Source organism: Athene cunicularia (genome assembly GCF_003259725.1).
Source record: "Athene cunicularia isolate RWA chromosome 18 unlocalized genomic scaffold, athCun1 chr18_part1, whole genome shotgun sequence".
NCBI lineage: Eukaryota > Metazoa > Chordata > Aves > Strigiformes > Strigidae > Athene > Athene cunicularia.
Window position 1 is genome coordinate 6,266,712 of NW_020799123.1, and position 8,712 is coordinate 6,275,423.

The following is an 8,712-nucleotide window of genomic DNA, read 5'->3' on the forward strand; positions in this document are numbered from 1 at the left end:
GCGCTGAGGGGGGCGGCCAGCGCAGCCGCCAGACCCTGCCCCCGCGGCTGCCGACGGAGGGACGGTGCTGAGGGACGGTGAAGTGACTCGGGGGTGAAGGACATGTATGCGCGGGTGGAGAGAGCCCACGAGCGGCCTGTGGCCTAAGGCTCCAGCCCCGTGGCAAAGGCAGGCCGTGGCGGGTGGCCCGGCCGAGGGTGGGTGAGGGAGAAGGGGGTGTCTGTCCCTTTGCCAGGGCTGTGCCTCTGCAAGGGGAGGGTGACACCTGCAGATCTCGCTCTGAAAAGCCGTTTTTGCCGTAGAGGAACCAACTGACTGGAAGTCTCAAAGGAGCCCCGAGGTGAATGTGCGCGCTGGGTGCCAGATGCACAGGAAGCCGTGGTGGGAACGAGCACACAAACGTACCAAGCCGGTAATCTAATGAGAAATCTAAACCACTGCAGAATCTGGAAAGGAAATCAGAGGTGTAAGGCAGAGTGGCCTGCTTCGGTGCCTCTGTGTACAGAGATTCGCATGTTTTCTGAATTCATAGTGTACTGGCTAAATTGAAAAGATGCATGTCACTTCGCTTTAATTCCTTTCCTGTTACTGTAATTCTTTGCAGAACTTGTATTATCCCAGGCTGTGATGTGGCAGTTCCCACCTGAAATTTTTCTTTATAAAACTGGTGTTCATTAGTGTGCTAAACTACAGAGGCCAAAGCCTGGTGGAGTTGTTTGCAATTTTATGGCAATAAATTGTACAAAAAACTTAAGCTCTGCACTGTTTTCCCTGGAGATGTAGTTTTGGATGAGCATGTAGCATTTCGGGAGTGTACTCGATACTCCTTTGAGACAGTTTACTTTCAGGGTGTGTGGATACATACAGAGTGCAGGAGTTGTACAAGTGTGATTTCAGCACTTTCAAATGCTATCTAAATTTTAGTGAAGAGAATGAAGGCCACAACTCTTGTCTTTTTTTCTGAGCTTCTTGTTACCCAGAACAATTCCCTAGAATCAGTTAACCAAAAAACCCAAACAAAACCCACAACTCAAATACACTTAAGTGACACTAAGTGGTTTTGGTATCTTAGAAGGAAATAAAATGGCAGGTCTGGGGAATTTTATGGTGTTATTTAGAGACAGTACAAGGAAGGGGAAGAGGATAAATGTGTTACTGGAATTGTAATAACATAAGATCATGAGTTGTGCTTCATACTGCGTGAGCATCTTGTTAGTTCCTCTTTAGACTCTTCCACCCCCAATAAAATTTACTTAATTAGTAGAAGGTTTTAAATAAAAGGTTGGAGTAAGGATACATCTTGAACAGAGATCCGGTGTCTGGATTATTTTGCCTTTGACACTGATTCCCTGTGGGTCTTGAACAAGCCACTAATAAAACCTGTTTTCACTCACACTATGCTGTCTATAGAATTTCTGTCAATAAAACATGCAGTTAGAGGGGCTGATAGACTGGACCTTTAACCTGTTTGTTGCTTTATTTCCTCCTTGATAAATCTGATCAAACTGTTCACCCTGGAGTGGTTTAGGGACCTAGTGCTTTAGAGCATGTTGAGATTAAATGAAAAACATCATTAAAATGCATTATTATAAAGATGGTTGGGAGACCAGAAACACCCTCGAAATGGATAGTGTTGCTATAGATTCAGCAATAGGACAGGTATCCAGAGAATACTTCCCATGTATTCCAGTACTAGATGACAAAAGGAAAACTCAAAAGGCTGTGAAGTACTTGAGGCACTAAACTGGTATCATTTTTGAATCTGCGAACATTGGTGTTCTACAAGGAAGGGATCTGTCTTATGTGAAGTCATCATCCTCGCTAGTTTTTAACATTACAGAACTGTGAATGGTCTAAAGGTAAATAATATAATGTTACTTCTGAATGTTTATAGAAATGTAATATTCTGGTATGGCAAGCTCAGATCTGTCAATTTTTGTCTCCAAATTAAGATCACTTCCCATACTTGCTTCAAAATAGCTATTAAAACTATTCCTTGGGTTCTTTTTTTCCACATCCTTGTACTTCTTGGAATTGTTTCACTGTGTAAAGGCCTCCTATATCCTTTTGGTAGGAAGTGAATTTACAGAAATGAAACAGCTACTGCAAACCTATGTGTATAGTCTGAAAATACTTAATTTCATGCTCACCATGTCTTCAGCGCAGGGATATACTGTCTCCTCTTGGGACCACAACATATGGGCAGAGACACTGCTCAGTTTGCAGTAAGCTTCCGCCTCTGAATGGCTTGCAGTGCCTGACAGATCTAAGGGAACTATTTGACCTCCCTGCATGTGCCTTTCAGTCAGTCCTCATCAGTGTGCTGCTGCGGGTAGAACAGACATGAAAATTTGAGTAGGACCACTTTAAAGCAGGTATTGTATGCAAAAAATCTTTCTTTGCCTTTTTTTTTTTTTTTAGTTAAGCTCTCTGGCAAGATGTTGAAGTTGCATTTTAATCAATATTTGATGAGTAGCATTTCTGAACAGTAGTGCAAATTAATTTAAAAATCAATTAAATCAGTGAGAAAATTTTGTATTGTTTAGAAAAGGCAATTGCTGTATGTCTGATTCCCCCACCCCTTTGCACATTTCATGACAGATGCTAGGAATTGACCATGTTTCTAATATGTCTGTAGTGATAAGAGGAATTAAAAAGGGAAGATTGATACAAAAGCTGAGTCTTAAAAATTAAAAGCAGTAGTTGAGTAGACCAACACCCCTACCAGAGCTGTAAGGAAGATAGTATTTCATTTTAGCTGAATTATATTATTTCCCAGCTCCTGTGTATTGTTTAATAGATAGGGGAGATGCATATAATGCAATCTCTAATTATAAAAAAGGAGATGATATATTCCTCAAAAGAGAAAGATTCTGCCTTTTAGTAATAAACAGCATCTGCTTTGTTTTTCTTCAAACTGAAAGGTAATTGAACTGACAATTCCAAGCTGTCCTGAAAATGACAGATGACTGAATTGGGAGTAGGAAGAAAGCAGAAGCCCTTTTGTACTAAAGAAAGGGGAGATGGCATACTATAGTTGGATCTGGTTCCCTTTTACAGATTTCTTTCGGAGCTTAAGCAGCTTAGGGTGACCCTAGCCAAGTCATTTTACTGTTCAATTTCTTAATGTCAGAAATGGCTACTACAGTTCCCAGGTAGAGTAGCTTTTTCTACATAGTCATTTTATAACAATCTTGTCCTTTCTTCTTTGTGACCATAGAAACACATGTGGTATGGAAGAGAATCTGCTTTTATTACATTCTTCCCAGCTCACTCAGCTTTGCTGTAAGACTTATGCCTGATTTTGTTTTGGACCTTTTTTTCTGCTAGTTTTGAGGCTAAGCTAACTTTTTTTTGCCTTCTGGTCTATAAAAAGTCAGAACAGTCCCTGTTTGTGAAGCAGCTTAATCACCACGTGAGACAAGTGCTCTTGAGATCTGTAATGAGTAAAATTGTGAAGCTCTTCTGGCAGATCAGCTGTTCTGTCTGGGTCACAAGCACCAACACTTATTTACTGCACTTGGGCAGTTCACAGAAACAGACAGTTGTGATAACATTCCATGTGTATGTGAGAAAGCCATTAAGAGAGTTTCTGAACAGGGGGAGCTGGCTGATGGTTACAGCAAGGCTCAGAAGTCAAGAACTATAAATTCTGTTCCTAATGCTGTTGAACATTGTGGTTTTAGTTTTATATGTCTTTGGGCAAGCCCTCTATGCCTGTGTTTCCCCGTTTGCAGAATATGGATGTTTATATTGTGTATATGTGTCCACATCTATCATATCCCTTTGATATTGTTGCCTTTATCAATAACACAAAGCTGTAAACTAGAATGAAACTAAGTAGTCAATATACAGCAAAGTAGTTACCTGATCCATTCACTATCCTGCTCTCTTAAAAAATAAACACAGAAAACTCATTTGGACAGTTTTTTTTCCCTTAGCTTTGCTGTCAGATTCTCTAATTAGTTGTCACACAATGTTCCAGAGACTGGCATGTGGGGAAATCTATCTAGACCAGAAACCTAGATCTTGAATGAAGGTTTTAGAGAAACTCTAGTAATACCAGATAAGTCTTGTAGACTCTGTCAACGGGCTAGGCTTGGTTGGTGACCATTTTAATACTTAATTAAGAATGGAGGGGATTTGTTACCTTTTCTGTCTGTAAGTACTATGTGCAGGTCTGTTGCATATGGCCTAACTTTAAGACTGTCACCTAGATGCTAGGTTTTCTCAAGGTATTTAGCATCTTCCTAGAGCAGGTCATATTCATTGCTCTTTTGTTGCGTCAGGTGTGTTTGGTGAAGCAACTTCTGCTCCAAGACAGACTCATATACCTAGTAAATGGAATAGTTTGGGATCTTAGGGCTAATGTCCCTGGCTTGACTGTTAGACTGAGGCCAACTTGGGTTCACGTGAAAAGAAAAAGGCAGGAAGGTAACATTCATGCAGTAAGTATCAACAGCCCTATTCCCAGCATTCCCTCCTTGCTGTGCCTACATTCCTGGCATTCCCCTATTTGCCGCACCCACTTTATTCCTGCACATCTCTGAGGTATACAGCAAGTCAGTTCCCCTACAGCTGTCAGAACAGTCTTATGGCATTAAATTTTCAGCTTGCAAGAAAATTGATCAGGGCTATCTTGAGTTATCTATATCCATTCTACATTCCCCATAGCAGATTGTCTGAATTGTTTTCTATGGGAGGAAGCTTTCTGTCTTGGTTCATACATCAGGCTGCTTATATACAACTTGCGTAACACACGGTGTTGGGCTCTGAACTGTAGCAACATAATGCAGAATCACAGTGTGAGATTTTGAGCATCTTCAGGTGTGTTGAGCAATTAGGGGTTTGATTTAAAATAGATCACTACAGTTCTTTGACATCAGGAAATGTGTCAGAGGAAGAAAGGTGCATATTAGCAATGCATTTTCTTACCATTATTGTGCTAGATGCCATGAAAAAAATAATTGCAACAGACACAAAGTTCCTTAAACTGGAAATTGTGTATTACAGTTCGTGATGATTTTAGATTCACGTGTCTGAGGAGAACGGGCTTAGGAACAAATGTAAAGACTACAGAAAGGATGAAGTGAGACATCTTGGAGACCTCTAGCAGAAAAGCTTCCTCTGCCTGTAGTTCAGCAGAAACAGAGCCTGAAGCACATGGAATGTAGGGTTAAACCACATGGTTGTAAAGAAATAGCTTACATTTCAGAAGTTTGTCAAGAGGGTGATCTGCCTGTGAAACACCAGCACTGGTGAAGGAGGGACTTACTCAAGGCCAGAGGTTCCTTCTGTTAGAGCTGGGATGTGATGTCACATACCAGCAACCACCAAGCAGCTCCTACTCATGCTCAAGGGAATTACACCCACCCTGTTTTATCTTTGATGCTGACAGCATCTAAATTACTCAGATGTTAGATTTTTCCTCTTGATTGATTAGAAGCCTTAAAGAATCTGGCCTCATGCAACTTTGCATCAAGTTAGAATCTACAAATTAAGGATCACTTGTTCTCCAATCAGGCTTTAATTTTTCTTATTGCAGCCTCTGACCCACCCTGAGATATATGATTGCTTTCTGGGCTCTTTCTTGCACTATCACCAGAAAGATTCTGCTGTAGTTAAATTTGCTCACAGTGCATGCAGAACATGGAGACCACACTAACTCATTCTTTCCTTACTGTGTCAGTTCACAAGCTTTTAACTTGTGTTTGCCAATAGAGAGAACAGATATGAATCAAAGCTAGAGCAAATATTTTCTGACTATGAACCCTCTCTAAGTTCAATAGCTCTCCCAATAGTTCCTAGTTGCTCTTTTGTTTGAGGCAGAGGCCCCTGGGCTCCAATTTAAGCTCTGATGCTTAGTTTTCAAAACCACCTTTGAAGTTGCATGTGTTGATGCTCTCAGCAAGTGGGAGTGAGAGGTCACTTCTTTATTCCTTTGAATGAAAAGAAACAGTCTAGAATTATCTCCTGGTTAGCATTTAGCTTCTTGCATCAGCCTTACAAGGGAATACATTTACTGCATACAGTAATACTAAGATGGTGACAAAAATTAGGAACATGTACATAGTATCTCTTAATACATGCCAGAGTTGCTGCGCTGGAGAAGCAGCATGCTACAAAAACATGCTCAGTTCAGGCATTTGCTGTGACAACACTACAAAAAGTTAATCTTTAGATGACATACTGTGGTAGTTCTGAGTCCTAATAATGTAAAAGTTTCCACAATAATTACATTCCATTGCAAGGACACAGACATTAATGGAGCCTAGTTTAAAGACTGTGTCAAGATAAGGCACAGTATTATCACTATAATTTGTCTTCAGTAACATTTGAACTAATGTAACTTGTTATTAATGTTAAATTTCATCTCAGCAATAACTATTGTCTTGAGTCAGTAACATGGTATTAATGTGAATATTCCAAGCAGCAATTTTAAACCTAGAGTGACTGCTTCTACAAAAATACACTTTTTAACAAATATTCCCCTGATCTATAGATAGCAAAAACCATACATTTATTTCCTCAGACTTCTCTGAGAAGTTTAAAAAGTATCCAAAAGAAATGTCAGACACCAAAAATTTTCTTGCCCTTAGTACTTCTTAAAATACTCAGAGCTAATCTTAGATTATATTTTATCACCACAAACTGTCAGAAAATTCAAGCTATTCCTAGACTGCAAAAAACATTTGAAATTGATCCTCTAGCAAAACATTGTGCCTTTTTCACCCTTGCTAACAGCTATGCCAGGATTTCAGCTTTTGCTGTAGTGAAGCTGCACTGTATTTGCACAGTAAGTTGTGTATTTTTCTAAAGCATTAACTTGTTTGCAAGCTGGGGGAACGTTCTACATTAATTGGTTTGCAAGCAAGTATATCTCAACAACTCCTTTATCAGGAATATCTTTCTATAACCCTTTGATCTCTGCTATTTCTAAAATTTGTTGCTTGTTTGATTTTCTAGGACTGCCCTTTTAAAGTCGGGCAGCTGCAGCCTCTTAAAGTAGCCATCGTTCAACTGGCAGCTGCTAGTCGTATCTGGCTTTTCAAGTCTAGCTAAAAGTAGCTGCTCTAACTTTTCTGAGATGTTATTTAACTTACAGAAGGCTTACTAAGAACTTTTAAATCCTGATTTTGAGGTCATATGTGAAACCAGAGATTCTGTAAGCCTGTTCTAGGAATGAATGCTGGGGACTTATGGGGTCTTGGAATCTAGCTCCGACTTCATAAATCTTTGTCATCCTAAATAAATCACTTCTGCATCCTCAGAAAGAATGTCTGAAACATTTGTAACATCTTCAACTCCTATGACTCCTTTTTTCCACCCTTCCCAATTTTTGAATGAAGTATTGGGAGAATTCACACCTTCCAACACCCAAATCTGGGAATAAGTTAAAATCCCTTAAATACAATGCTATTAGGATAAGAAAATGATCTTGCTAAGGGTTTAAACCATAAATTTAATGCAAAAATAACTTATTGGGAATCTTTATCAAGCTGCTTAAGCATTTAGAATGAGAATGCAAACATTGCCTGCTGACAGAACATGATTTGTAAAGCCAAATTACGTATTCTGATGTTACTCTGATCTTGGTATGGATGAAATCATGACACCCCCCCATGCAGAGTACAGCCAGGGAGATCAACCAGTGTGGTGGTTTACTTAAAAAAAGTGAGTTTAATTGGAGGCTAAAAATATGTATCTCATATAACAAAATATCAGTTATCTATGCTTAATTTAGATGTAAATCTTCAACCCAGAATAATCCTAAATTTACATCTGAACTACAGAGTTCAGATCTGGGCTCATGTCTTGATGTTGTGGAACGTGCTGTCCTTAAAACCCCACATTCTCAATCTCAGCATCTTGCTGGGGGTGGGGGAGTGGGGAACAGACTATCAAAAAAAAAAAAAAGCCTATAGATGCTTGTCCTTTCAGGGGAGCGGGAACACAGCTGTGGAAAGCCTGTAGTTCAGAAACTAGCTTTCCGCTCCAGAGCCAGAGGACAGCTTTTTTTTTTTTTTTTCATTCAGTGGCTTTATCAAGGAATCAAGGCCTGATGTTTACCTAAGCAACTGTCTATGTATGTTGTAATTAAGTCTTTTCAAGCTAAAAGAATGTTAGGAGGGTCATGTAGTTAAACGCTGGAATTAGTCGCCTGTGCAATCTCAATTTTGCCCTCTGTGCATACTTTAATTGCAATGTGTGCTCACCCTGTTGTGTTGTTTTCCTACAGCATGGGTGCCTTAATCAGTGCTCGGAAGGGATGGTAGTTGTCACGTAACGGCTCTACCAGGTGTAGCCTTTGCTCTCCGAGTTGGGGGAGTGGTTCTGCGCCCCAGTGCCCGCTCAAACACTGCGTGGACAAGCTCGGCTTTAACGCTGGCATGGAGATTTCCCTGGTAGTTACAGATAGCTTCTAAATTAATTTCTCTTTGCTAGCTCCATGGTGTGGTAGACTGCCCCGTCCCACAGACGAGCGGAGCCACTGATAAATGAGGCAAATACTTTGCACAAACCCTGAGCGGTTTCACCTCCGGAAACCTGTACTCCGGGCCTCCTCCGCCGGGGATTCATACACCTCAGGTGCCTCACCCCTCTCCTCCGCGCTCGCTTCCACGCGCATCCCGCGGCGAGGCCGCCGGTGCGGTGCGGTGCGGTGCCCGGGGACTGCGGGCAGGGGAAGCCCTGCCCGGCCGGCCCGCGCGT

At 40.9% G+C, this 8,712-nt stretch overlaps 1 long non-coding RNA gene across 1 annotated transcript; it reads left to right on the forward strand.

Annotated features, from left to right (window-relative positions):
• The first annotated feature begins 6 nt into the window (after positions 1 to 6).
• LOC113486744 lies at positions 7 to 8,409 on the forward strand. Its single transcript, XR_003399649.1, has 4 exons — positions 7 to 197; positions 303 to 412; positions 2,162 to 2,375; positions 8,240 to 8,409. It is a non-coding gene; the product is annotated as an uncharacterized LOC113486744 (long non-coding RNA).
• Positions 8,410 to 8,712: the final 303 nt, after the last annotated feature.